We start from the raw sequence: 14,180 nt of genomic DNA on the forward strand, positions 1-14,180 counted from the left end.
GGGACTCCCGGGGGTTATGAGAACGGCACACCCCAAGCCCCCCTAAGTGAATGTGTGATGACTATTTGCTTAGTGGGTCTCAGGGTTCGCTATTCTCATGATCCCTGGGGGTAGTAATAGCTAAAGTGAATGGCAACTTAGCAAGAACACGCACATACATGGTAAATAAAATACACATATAGTGAGAATACTGCTATAAATTCATCACAGATACATATACTAAAACACAGAAAGTGCAAATATATACAATAATACAAATAAACTGCACAATACAGAATATATTACATAGAAAAGCCTGATAAACACAAACTGCAGGCCATATTTATTCACAATCCTCCAAGTTACTTCATAACCCCCATTATATCTCCACATATATCCACTAACCCAAATATCTGCATATTAATTACCCCCCAAACTATCCAGACTTATTAATAATCCTGATTAACCCACTGACATAATTAGCTATTAGTCTGCACTGACCAATCATCACCATATGGGATAACATAAGCCAGCAGCTCCATGTATGAGGTTTGGCTCTTACCCCTCCTCACGGACGGCGGGCGCTGAATTCTCCATCACGGTGATGTCGGTGATGGAGATCCGGGTTTTGGGTGAAGAACAAAGTTCCTGAAGTCGCTTTAGTAACAGCAATAAGGAGCCAATCTGAACTCTAGCAGAGCGATCGCTGACTGGCACCAACTGCCGTTTTCCTGCTCGGCTTAGAACCAATGCTGCGATCCTATTGGCTGCTGCTGGTGGCCCCTGTCACAGTGGTTCCCATAGCAGTAGATGTAAAGGGAAGCCGCCGCTCATCATCTCCCCCTCCAGGCTGGATATTATGGGATATAGTTGGATGGTGTAATAACACTTTGTCTTCTCTCCTCCTCTTCCTATGTAGGGGCCTTTCTGGAAGCCGCCATGTTGTTCTCTCGGGGGATACAATGTGTAATACTGAATATCCTTCACCTTGGATATAAACCATCTTCTTCCTATATTGTATCTTTAGTGCGTTTTTCCTGCGGCTCCCAGATGTTACAGCGGATGAAGAAAACAACTCTGTAACCTCTGGATTTTCTATTAATCCGGTTATTTGGGCTTTTTTCTTAGTTTTGTTGCAGATTTCACCTTCTGACTTATATGTAGCGGGTCTGAAGGACGGACAATATTACCCAGAGAGCTTTAACCCCTTCAGGGCACCCAATATTTTGGCCAAAAGGACCCAATAATTTTTGGGGGGATTTTCATCTCCACTTTCCAAAAGCCATACCCTTCTTATTTCTCCGTCGGCCCCATGAGGCTTGTGTGTTTATGTGGTAAGCTGTAGCTTCTATTGGTCCCATTTCTAGCTACATAAAATATATTGTTTCATACATTTTTTGGAGGGCAGGGAGGGAAAACGCATCAATTCTAACATTGTCTTTCTTTATAGCGTTAATCCTGCAGCATATATGACATCATATTTTTTTCTGCGGGCCGGTACAATTATGGCGATACCAAAATTATTACTTGTTTCTTAGGTTTTTCTGCTTTTGATCAATAAAATACTTTTTTGGCTGTGTTTTTGTGTGAAGAGCTGTAGTTTTTAGCACTTTGGGGTTCATTTTGCTTTTTTTTTTTAATCACTTTTAGGGTGCCTACCCACTAGCGTTTTTTTTTTTTGCGCTGCGAGAGCGAGTGAAAACACACGCCTCACAGCGCAAACAAAACTCTGCGATATCGCTAAAAGCTTTCAATAGGGCCGGCGGCAGCAGCGCCAGACCCACTGAAAACACAGGGAGTATATCACAAACTTCTGCCACAGCTGTAACAGGAGTTTCCTTCATCCCTGCGGAGACCGCAGAGATGAAGGAATCCTCTGTCACAGCTGTGGCAGAAGTCCAGGATGCTAGTCTATTGACTTTAATGGGGTCGACGATCTCCGGCGCGCAGACGCGTCCTCCGGCTGGCTCCCCGGCACTGCTGTGACGCTCTTTCAGCAAGCAGGGATTTAAAAATCCCCGCCTCCTGAAAGGGCTGTGCTGATTGGTTGAGCGCTCAGCCAATCACAGGCAGCACTAAGCCATTCATTGAAGTTACTTTATCACACTTTAAAAAAAAATTTAAAAATTTTTTTTATCTCTGCATTCAAAGACCCCTAGCATTTAAATTTTTTATCAACGGAGCTGTGTAATGCTTTTTATTTTGTGGGATGAGTTGTACTTTTTATTAGTACTATTTGTTGATCCGTGCCGCATTTTGATCACTTTCTATTCCATTTTTTTGTATGGTGAGAGAAGCTAAATTACCATATATACTCGAGTATTAGCCGATCCGAGTATAAGCCGAGACAATAAGTTTCACCACAAAAAACTGGGAAACCTTATTGACTCGAGTATAAGCCGAGCTATACTCCAGTATATACTAGGTAAAAAAAAACCTTCCATACTCACCTCCCAGCCGCTGTCTGTGTCTATGTGACTAGCTGCTTGAATTCTCCATGCTGTTATCCCCCGCCATCCTCTCTGCTTGGCTCTGTCAGTGCTGTGTAAGTAAGCGCTGTGATTGGATTGAGCGCCAGCCAATCACAACTGGCGCTTGATCCGATCACAGCGCTTACTTATACAGCACTGATGGGAGGGGATTTGAAAGCCAGGCAGGGAGATGGCAGCGGGGAGAATTCTAAAGCAGCTGGATTGGCTGTGAATGATCGAGCACCGGCTGTGATTGGCTGACGCTCGATCCAATCACAGCTCATACTTACAAAGCGCTGACGGCGGGGATAACAGAGCCGCGCAAAGAGGACGGTGGGGGATGACAGCGGAGAGAATTCAAGCAGCCTGTCGCACCGCGCCAGAGACACAGATGTCGGCTGGGAGGTGAGTATAGTGCTTTGGTTTTTTTTTTAAGCCTTCCCTGACTCGAGTATAAGGTGAGGGGGGCTTTTTAGCACAAAAAAATGTTCTGAAAAACTAGGATTATACTCGAGTATATACAGCAGTTATTTAAGCCACGTTTTTAATTTTTTTTTTTCCATGCCGTGGACCCTGCAGATTAAATAACGTACTAACTTCCTTCTCTGGGTCATTATGGACACAGGGATACCACATGTGTAATTTTGTTTTTTATTTTTTTTTACAAAGTAAAGGGAGAAAGATGGGGTTTTGGCATTCTTTTTTAACTATTTTTTGTACTTTAACTTTTTTAAATTTTGGTCACTTTAGGGGACTTACATAATACTTTTTTAAATTCTTCTAATACCCTGCTATGCTGAGGCATAGCAGGGTGTTAGACAGGCTATGACACTCAGAGTCTGAGTGTCACAGCCTAATTTAGCTGGCAGACCCGGAGGCTATATTCAAGCCTCTGGGTGCCACAGAGACCCATTAGGACCCCCTGATCACGTTGCGGGGGGGGGGGGGTCCGATGGTGACAGAGGGAGCCCCCTCCCTCTGTCAGCCCTTTACATGCTGCGGTCACACACACCGTGGCATGTAAAGGGTTGAACAGCGGAGATCGGAGGTTTTCTCCGTTCTCCGCTGTAAGAGCTGGTGCCCGGCTATCATCTGACAGCCAATCACTAGCTCTCCATGCCACGGGGACCATCGGCCGGCTTCTGACAAGCTGATGGTCTATGTAACAACCTGTAAACAGTGCAGGAGTTCAAAAAAAAAGCGTGAAGTTGCCGGCAGATCGGTTATATCTTCCCGCTTCTTTTTTTAAAGTCCTGCATTGTTCTCTATCCGTCTGTGCAGGCAGAACACAATGCCACAGCTTATGGAATTGTGTTCTGCACACTCCCATAGTGAAACATAGCCGAGAATCTTCCGGGCTATATCACTATGGGCAGTGGAGCTAGTCCCTGAAAATCTCCAGGCGTGCCACTGAAGGTGTTTATAGAAATGAATACAACTTTATATCATAGACCAATCACATCTTACCCCTGTTTATTGACATAAAATGGGCAAAATTCCACCATCGACCGTCATAGATATCATTGATTAAACACTGACTTTTAGCATTTGAGACCAGTCAATACCAAAATCCCCTATGAAAAAGTATCAACATATGGACCGCCCTGATAAATGCCAACAGATATGGGGTTCTTAGCTAGACTCACATCCCACACTGCATATCCATCAGTTTTCTCTGTCCCTTTCCTCTTTTTTGCCTCTCTTAAGCTGAGATAATCGTGCGAGATTTGTGTGTTGTGAGATGCACAAATTTCACATGAATATGAATCCCATTCTTTTGAACGGGGTTATATATATACATGAGCAATGTTTTTTCCTGCATCAAAAATTGCAGCCTGTCCTATCTTTGGGCGCCTCGCCCATTGTTTTCAATTGGACTGGAAAAACCATCGTTCGGCCTGTGAGGTGCACATTTCTTTCCCATTCAAAATGGGAAACACCTGCTGATCCTCCCCTGAAGTGATGCGAGGCGTTTGTATCTGCAGGGACATCGTGGCTTGTCACGGCCCAATATCACGCTCGCCTGTGTGAAATTGACCTTTTGGAAACATTAAATCACAAACGACAATAACAGGTTTATTGTTAATACTCTTCTGGGTTTTATTCTGTATTTACACGGATGCCCATCTATTGTTAACCCAGAACTGCAGTAACGGATCCACCTTGTAATGTTCTTCATACTCGGCTTTATCTAACAAGTTACAGAACAAGTAAAGTTATACATAAGAACATTCTAGACTGCGGCGCATACAGGTCCTCATTATTCCTTCACTCCTGTGGCTGGGGGGTTTATCTTCATCCCTAGAGGGGAAAAAAGCAAATACTTTGCCAATTTATCTTCATCTGCATGAAGTATTGCTAAAATTACCTTTAATTTAAAGGGACAGTAACACATACAAGCAAACCTATTAACATGCTACATGTGATCACATCTGTATAAAACGGGGTTTCTAGTTGTAAATAACCCATAATCACTGCATAAAGGAAAATACAACTTTCTAGTTTACACAGAGAGATGATAAAACCGGTGTAATGGGAAAGTGAAGTAGTTTGCCCATGGCGGTCATTTCCAGAGCTGTAATCCTAGCGGTTGCTATGGGCCGCTGCTCCACTTTTCCTTTCTACCATTTCTGATTCATTCCCACCACTAAGGCCGACTTCACACAGGAGAGAAAATCACGCAAGATTTGTGCGTTGCGAAAGACAAATCTTGCAGAAATATGAACCCCTTTCCTTTGAAGGAGTCACACACACGAGCAATATGGGAAACAAATGGCGGCGCGTCCCATTTTGGAGCGTGCACTTGCATCGCACCTCGTGTTAGGTGTATGCACTGCGATGTGATGCGATGCAAGGTTTCCCCCTATTGAAAACTATGGGACAAACTCTGCGATCCTCCGTTGCCGTGATCAGCCATGGCAGAAAATCGCTTCTTCCCCAAAGTGATGGGAGGTGGTTTGAGATAAAAACGCCTCACATCTGAGACAAAAATCGCATGTTGGCAAGTTAGCCTAAGTTTCAATTTCTTGCCATGTTCAAGATGTGTTTCCAGACAGTCAATGAGAACGCTCTTGTATACAGGCAGAGTAGGGTTATGACTTTTTAACTTTTTTTTTAAATATTAATTTTCCTGATGTTGCATTTCATGAACTTTTGCCTATATGTTAGTTTTCCGGTGTTATTTTCGTTTGGTCATGTAAAAACCTCCAGCAGCCCATATCATTTCATCATAGACGGCAAATAACAAATAATAGGTGTTTATAAGTTGTAAAACATAATAAAGAAAAGAAGCCTATCCACTGGGAAAGGGTTAATGCAAGCTTGAACACAAGAATTTCTGTCAGCAAGGTTACTAGGTCCTGCGCAAAGTGTAAACAATGAGTCACAAAGGATGGAGAAGCGCTGGATGGTGATGCTCTAAATTCGGTTTATTATTTAAAACTGGTTTAAATATTGCTAGCATCGTCAATTCTCACTTCTCATGTCTAACGGGATGTATTTTATTTCCAGATTACATGCTTCAGGCTAAGACAACATCTCGTTGGGTGCAGAGGGTTTTTTTGTTACAATTTAACAAAATGAAAATTGTTTTTGAGAGTTATATCCTAAAAGTCATCGTTTGCCTCCACATGCTTTCAAATTTGAAAAAAAGTCATAGGCCTAAATTGCAGAGGCTGGAAACCTGCACACAACTAGATCGGCTCTTAACTGAGAAGGGTTTCTAGACAATGCTCTGTGAGCACAACAGCCCGGACCTCATACTGATACTGTTACCATACAGCGCAGCACGGGGTCCCGCGGTCGGCGCGCGTCGCTCCGGCGTCGGCTCCAGCAGCCTGGAGCCCTGTGTCGAGGTCATCCCAGCAGCGTGGGCGGCGGCGTGGGCGTGCCCGCCCGTAGGGTGCCGCCCGCACTCCTCTGTGCTTCTTATACAGCAGTGGGTGGAGTTGCCTCCTCCCACTCTCCGCCCCTGGGCGGAACCTTGTGGTTAAAAGACTGGCAGTGAACTGAGCTCACTGCCAGTTATTGGTTCTACATGCACCTAGCCAGTCTGTCTGCGGTTCTCCTCAGTCAGTCCCTAGTTGTCGGTCAGCTCCCTCTGGTCCCCTATTACTCTGTCTGTTTGTGTTGGTTCTGTTTGCCTCTAATCTAGTCTGGCCCAGTCAGCACTAGTTGCTATCCAGCACTCTGCCAGTTTGCCTGTGAGTTCCATCTCCAGCCTTGTAAGTTTTGTTGGTCTGATTCATCTGCCTCCTCTGTCGGCACTCTGTTCCCCCCATTAGGTAGTTTCCTGCTTGTCAGCCGCCAGGTCCCTAGCCAGGGCAGGGACCGCCGTCCAGTTGTCCGCCTGGGATTAGCCAGGGCCGAGGCAAGTAGGCAGGGACAGTGGGGTGCTGGAAGATCAGGGCATCCCACTTGGCGCTCGGGGGGCAGAGTGCCGTAACAGATACATTGTAGCAAAGTAACAGAGACATTCCTGCAGATGTGTCTAGCTCACAGAGCATTGCCTAGACCGATACAATAGTATCCACATCTCAACCAAGAGTAGTACTACGGCCAGTCTCACATGAGCGTATGCTTCTGCGTATTATGCGTGTAGTTTTTGCGTGCACAGTACCAATCTCCCATAGACCGTTAACTGTGCCAATCACACAGTGCACGCAAAATATGTGCGTGAAAAAAAAATTGCGGCCTGCTCTATCCTTGCATGCATCACAAGTGCATACATGCCAAGATAGTGTACGGGGATTGGCGGCACGCAGCAAGTATGTATGTCATTGTGTACTTGCAGGACGCCAGCAGTCATGTGACCCCGTCCCACCTATGTACAGGTTTGCAGCCGGTGAATGTAAACAAGACTGTTCTCATTCACCAACAGCAAACAAAGATACTGAAAATAATTAAGAGTTCAAAAACGAATCTGAAGTAACAGATCGGCTATAGATGTGGTCTCTGTATGTTCCGGGGGAGGGGCTTCTATTATTTCTGGGTTTGTAATAGTTTGTGACTTTGTAAGTGTATTGCTGGGTTTTTTCTATACGGAAAATGTAAAAGCTGCTGCTGGTTAATAACTGGATCAGATATAAAGAGCTGAACAAAAAGTATATGAGACGCCTGTAGAAAACTTGATTTACTGTATACAGAGATGAACCCTTAAAGGGGTTGTCCGGCCGTGGCAAATGCATCTATGCGCTTCTGTATGGCCATTACAAAGCACTTTGTAAAATATGCTGTACTTTATAAATGAGCCATACAGAAGTTATATACTTAGCTACAAGAGTGCCCCCTCCCCCACCCCCCCCTGTGCTGACAATCCCATCGTCCCTGGTTACGACAAATTCTGTCTTCTTTCATCGGGTATGCGCAGTAGTGCTCGTCGGGCCGTGAACGAGCGTCTTTTTTTGTGCATGCGCAGTAGCGTTCGTCAGGTCGTTATTGCGCGTCTGTTTCTTTGCGCATGCGCCGTAGTGTTTGTCGTCTTGGGAATGTGCAACAGATACTTCGCACATGCGCTGTTTACTCAGAAGTCCATGCTGAAGCTGATCCTCATAGCAGCGTCCACCGGCCGACTGTCATCAGCAGAAGGGTAAATATTACTGCTGGGGCAACTATTGAGGGGGTTACTATCTGTGCTGGGGCAATTGTAGGGGGGGGGTCACTATTTCTGTTGGGGCAATTGTGAGGGGATCACCATTTGGTTTTGGGTGCGGTTTTGGATGCAAAAATGGATGGATGGTTTTAACTTTTTTATTTGTACTAATGCTGTCCATTCATTGCGGGGCCAGGAGAGATGGACGAGGAGTTCAATGGAGGTGGGTGGGGCCAGGACACTGCTGATGAGTTCAATGGAGGCGGGCGGGAGCTGGGCGGGGCCAGGAAAGACTGCTTTCTTTGTTCTGCTGCCATTGGGAGCGCACACACAGAGGGGAGGGGGAGCGCAGGGCATTGTGGGAATGCAGGAGAACAGCGCCACATTACAGCTAATATGCCGGCCGGTTGAAAACCCATGTATGCTCTGCTTTACAATGATCAGTGAAAAAAAAACATAATTATTGTAAAAACATTTCCCCCTGCGTGGCGGGACAACCCCTTTACACATCCCTGTATATTGTGCGCACAACAACATACAATCTTACCTGCCTTTTTTCCGTACAGTATCCTTGTCCCCGCGCCAACTACTGCTGCGCTCTCTTCTGCGTCCAGACCGGCGTCTGTCCCCGTGACTTCTGTAGAACGAGACGCTCCGCCTGGAGAAGCAGCAGATTAAAAGGTCCTCAGTAAGGGTTATTTCCCGGAGTATTTATGAAGTCACTAAGCTGCGCTGGATGGACAGTCGGATATTCCCAGCAGTTGGCTCGGGGTCTCGCATCCGGAAGAGATTCCCCATGTCTGACTACAAGAATGAGGGATATTGCAGCCAACCAACAAAGCCTTCTATCCCTTACGGTAAAGCTGCGCTTGGCCCCCCTCTGCAACGAAGTACAGCATATCTTTACAAGGTCAAACGGTAACGAGTCCCATAAAACTGATCAACAGTTCCAACAATGTAGAAGTCCGAAGGTTTCGGGCCAACGCAGCGTCCAGCCATAAAACACTGCAGTCACTCTGCACTGAAAAACCAGCGTGCTGACAGAAGTATCCCAACTAATAACTAAAGGGGTTATCCAGGCAGCGGCCGCCGGGAAACACTAGGGTTGGAGAGGAAGCGCTGCACCAACTCCGCTGTAGTGGGCGGAGCTCGTAATTGCCTGCACTGCTCAGATTGAAATCAATGGGACCCAGCCTGCAATTGCAAGCACAGCTCCTACAGATTTCAATGACAGCTGCACTTGCAATTACAAGCGCCGGCCACTAGAGCGGGGGTTAGAGCAGCTTTTAACCCCTCCTGCAAGAAGACATACATATATACCCTCTGGCAATAAGAGAGAGTGCGTGTGTGTAGCGGGCTCAGAAGTCAAGCCCACTCCATAAGCAGCAGGTTTGGCCGTCTTCGACAGCCGACACCTGTCCACGATCAGAAAACTCCAAATCGCAGGTGTTCCTCATGAAAGCAGCATTTAAATGGTCTGACAGAGGGGGTTCCCTTTTTAACCTGAACAGCCCCCCACAATGAGATCGTAGGGTGCCGTCCGGGTGTCAAGGCCCACAGGGCAGTTATGTAAGCTGTGCCTACTGCAGTCAATTGGGTCCATGCGGCGCTGTTTGGTTCCATCCAGAGACTGAGCCAATCAGCCGCAGGGATTCCCCTTTCCTGCTCCCCGAACGGAGTAGAAAACAGAATCCTGAGCGCAGTTGTGAAAGCAGCCTAATTGTTGCCGCCAATGCCAGTCCCACCAACTTCGCTCCGCTGCAGTGTTACAGACAACATGGATGATTCTTGTATTCACCTTCTCATTGAAGAAGAAGAAACGGAGGAGCTTGCTTCCTCATGGATCTCATCGTGCCGTTACTTAGTCAGCTCTTCCATGTTCACATCGATGACATCTCGTATTACCTGAAGACGGAGGAAACAAAATGCAGCAACTACTCAGCAAAGACGCAGAATTGTACGTTCAGCTATAAGGGGTTGGATACCCGCGTGTCGTATGGCTTGGAGGAGGTGCAGTACAGCATAACGTCGCTTGCCTGGCCCCAGCAGTCAACTGATCTTTGGTCCGGCTTACATCTATAAAGGGGTAACTCAGTTGTGAGAATTCCCTCTATAGGAGGACATATCTTAGGGTCCTTTTAGATGAGCCCATTTATCATTTGAACGAGCGACTGACGTCACCACCAGCTCATTCGCTCGGGCAGCCTGTTTATACTGTAGGTTGAAAGATTCTGCCGCACCGCCGCTCTCGGGGTCTTCAGGACCTTCCCTGACTCTTACAGCATCTGGGTAGAAGATGGGGGACCAAGTATTGCAGAGTATTGCAGGACAAGTTTTTCTTGATTTGAAACTAGCAGTTGTATGCAGTCTGATGTGCTGTAAATACCCGTCTCCTAACGGACATAAGAGCATAAAGGCCGATGTTACCAAACCCAACAATTAGGCATCTTCTGACGTTCTGCATTCACATGGTTAAGGCACAGCTCACATCTACATTGGAGCCTCCGGCATAGATCAGCTCACAGATATTGAATATAATAGCACAGCATGCTGGGCTCTCATCCGGGAAGATGCTGATAGTGTAACTAAAGCCTGATAGACTCCATTATAGTCAATTATAGACCAGAAAGCTGAGTGCGGATGTGAATATAGCCGTATAGCACTTAGCAGAAGCATCAGCCTGCACAGTGCAGCGAGCAGCTACTAAGGAGCTCTACTGACCCCAATATATTACCTCCAAATAAGACTTCTTCGTGATGTGAACATTCTTCGCCCTGTAAGACTGGCGCCTCCTTCTGTAGTCCCTCATTTCTGCCATAATTTCCAGGTGAGACTTGGGATATTTCGGTTCATCATCTTCAAAAGGGAAAAATATGAATAAAAATACCGCAATATTCTAAAGCTTGAAGTGGTTTTCCAATCTCAACTTTTCACAGCCGGGATGGGGAACCGCTGTAATTACCGGCCAACTGGACGCTAACTGCGAAAACATCCAAGTGCGTCCACCCCGCACTGCTTCCGTAGCGCCCACTAAAGTGAATGGAAGCTATGGAAACAACATGGCATAACAGGCTATACGGCCTCTGTAAATTGGGGAGTTACAGAAACTGCATTGTACAATGCCGTTTCTGTAGTAATAGCGACCCCCACAGTGGTCCTCAGTAGTAACTGTGACCCCCACGGTGGCCCCAGTAGTAAGGCTAACCCCAACAGTGGCCCTCAGTAGTAATAGTGAACCCCCTACAGTGGCCTCAGCAGTAATAGTGACCCCCCCACAGTGGCCTCAGTTGTAATAGTGACCCCCCACAGTGGCCTCAGTAGTAACAGTGACCCCCAGTAGTAATAGTGACCTCCAAAGTGGCTCTCAGTAGTAATTGTGACCCCACCCCCACCCCCCACAGTGGCCCTCAGTAGTAATAGTGACCCCCCCACAGTGGCCGCAGTAATAATAGCGACCCCCCCTACAGTGGCCTCAGTAATAGTGACCCCACCCACAGTGGCCTCAGTAGGAAGTGACCCCAACATTGGCCCTCAATTATGATGGTGACCTCCACAGTGGCTTCTGTTATATGGGTGACCCCCACAGTGGCTCTCGGTAGTCATAGTGACCCCCAAAGTAGCTCCCGGTAGTAATAGTGACGTACCACCATGGCCCTCTGTAGTAATAGTGACCCCCCCTCCCCCCCACAGTGGCCTCAGTAGTAATAGTGACCCCCCCACAGTGGCCTCAGTAGTAATAGTGACATCCCCCCCATTGGCTTCAGTAGTAATAGTGACCCCCCCCCCCACACAGTGGCCTCAGTAGTAATAGTGACCCCCAAAGTGGCCCTCAGTTGTAATAGTGACCCCCCCTCACAGTGGCCGCAGTAGTAATAGTGGACCCCCCCTACAGTGGCCTCAGTAATAGTGAACCCCATCTACCCCAACAGTGGCTGCAGTAGTAATAGTGACCCCACCCACAGTGGCCTTAGTAGTAATAGTGACCCCAACAGTGGCCCTCAATTATAATGGTGACCTCCACAGTGGCTTCAGTTATAATGGTGACCCCCACAGTGGCCCTCGGTAGTCATAGTGCCCCCACTTTGGCTCTCGGTAGTAATAGTGACACCCACCATGGCCCTCAGTAGTAATAGTGCCCCCCCACAGTGGCCTCAGTAGTAATAGTGACCCCCCCCCACAGTGGCCTCAGTAGTAATAGTGACCACCCCCCCATAGTGGCCTCAGTAGTATTGTGACATCCACCACAGTGGCTTTAGTAGTAATAGTGACCCCCCACAGTGGCCTCAGTAGTAACAGTGGCCCCCAATTGGTAATAGTGACCCCCAAAGTGGCCCTCAATTGTAATAGTGACCCTCCCCCCACAGTGGCTCAGTAGTAATAGTGATCCCCCTCCACAGCAGCCTCAGTAGTAATAGTGACCCCCCACCCCCACCCTACAGGGGCCCTCAGTAGTAACAGTAATCCCCACGGTGGCCCTCAGTAGCAACAGTGACCCCAACAGTGGCCTCAGTAGTAATAGTGACCCCAACAGTGGCCCTCAATTATAAGTGACCACCACAGTGGCTTCAGTTATAATGGTAACCCCCACAGTAACCCTCGGCAGTCATAATGACCCCCACAGTGACCCCCCCCCCACAGAGGCCCTTAGTAGTAAAAGTGACCCCCCGCCCCCCACAGTGGCCTCAGTAGTAATAGTGACCCCCCCCCCTCCCCACAGTGGTCGCAGCAGTAACAGTGACCCCCACCTACAGTGGCCTCAGTAATAGTGACCTCCTACCAACGGTGGCACCAGTAGTAATAGTGACCCCCCCCCCCCCACAGTGGCCTTAGTAGTTAGTAGTAATAGTGACCCCAACAGTGGCCCTCGGTAGTCATAATGACCCCCACAGTGGCCTCAGCAGTAACAGTAACCCCCACGGTGGCTTCAGTTATAATGGTGACATCAAAAGTGGCCCTTGGTAGTATTAGTGACTTTCATAGTGGCCTCAGTAGTAATAGTGACCACCCCCCACAGTGGCCGCAGTAGTAATAGTGACCCCACCCTACAGTGGCCTCAGTAGTAATAGTGACGGCAACAGTGGCCCTCAATTATAATAACAACCTCCACAGTGGCTTCAGTTATAATGGTGATCCCCACAGTGGCCCTCAGTAGTCATAATGAACCCCACAGTGACCTCAGTAGTAACAGTAACCCCCACGGTGGCTTCAGCTATAATGGTGACCTCCAAAGTGGCCCTCGGTGGCATTAGTGACTTCCACAGTGGCCCTCAGTAGCAATTGTAACTCCCCCACCTCCACAGTGGCCGCAGTAGTAATACTGCCCCCCCTACAGTGGCCTCAGTAGTAATAGTGACCCCACCCACAGTGGCCTCAGTAGGAATAGTGACCCCAACAGTGGCCCTCATTTATTGAGGTGACCTCCACAGTGGCTTCAGTTATAATGGTGACCCCCACTATGGCTCTCAGTAGTAATAGTGACCATCCACAGTGGCCTCAGAAGTAATAGTGACCCCCCCCCCCGACAGTGGCCTCAGTAGTAATAGTGACACCCCCTCCACACACACAGTGGCCTCAGTAGTAATAGTGACATCCCCCACAGTGGCTTCAATAGTAATAGTGTCCCCCTACAGTGACCTCAGTAGTAATAATGCCCCCCCACCCAGTGGCCCTCAGTAATAATAGTGACCCCCCCCCCCCCCACAGTGGCCTCAGTAGTAACAGTCACTGAGGTCACAGTGGCCTCAGTAGTAACAGTAACCCCCACGGTGGCTTCAGCTATAATGGTGACCTCCAAAGTGGCCCTCGGTAGTATTAGTGACTTCCACAGTGGCCCTCAGTAGTAATTGTAACCCCCCACCTCCACAGTGGCCCTCAGTATAAATAGTGACCACCCCCCACAGTGCCCGCAGTAGTAATAGTGACCCCCCCACAGTGGCCTCAGTAGTAATAGTGACCCCACCCACAGTGGCCTCAGTAGAAATAGTGACCCCAACAGTGGCCCTCAATTATTGAGGTGACCTCCACAGTGGCTTCAGTTATAATGGTGACCCCCACAGTGGGCCTCGGTAGTCATAATGAACCCCACAGTGACCTCAGTAGTAACAGTAACCCCCACGGTGGCTTCAGCTATAATGGTGACC

General features: G+C 47.8%; 1 long non-coding RNA gene across 1 annotated transcript; it reads right to left on the reverse strand.

The window, feature by feature from the left end:
- Nucleotides 1–4,612: 4,612 nt before the first annotated feature.
- Nucleotides 4,613–11,040, reverse strand: LOC136578767 (uncharacterized). The gene is made up of 4 exons (XR_010786656.1): nucleotides 10,775–11,040; nucleotides 9,839–9,945; nucleotides 8,588–8,698; nucleotides 4,613–4,751 (listed from the first exon to the last, which is right to left on the reverse strand). It is a non-coding gene; the product is annotated as an uncharacterized lncRNA (long non-coding RNA).
- Between the last annotated feature and the right edge of the window lie 3,140 nt (nucleotides 11,041–14,180).

Source organism: Eleutherodactylus coqui, chromosome 9 (assembly GCF_035609145.1).
Source record: "Eleutherodactylus coqui strain aEleCoq1 chromosome 9, aEleCoq1.hap1, whole genome shotgun sequence".
Taxonomy (NCBI): domain Eukaryota; kingdom Metazoa; phylum Chordata; class Amphibia; order Anura; family Eleutherodactylidae; genus Eleutherodactylus; species Eleutherodactylus coqui.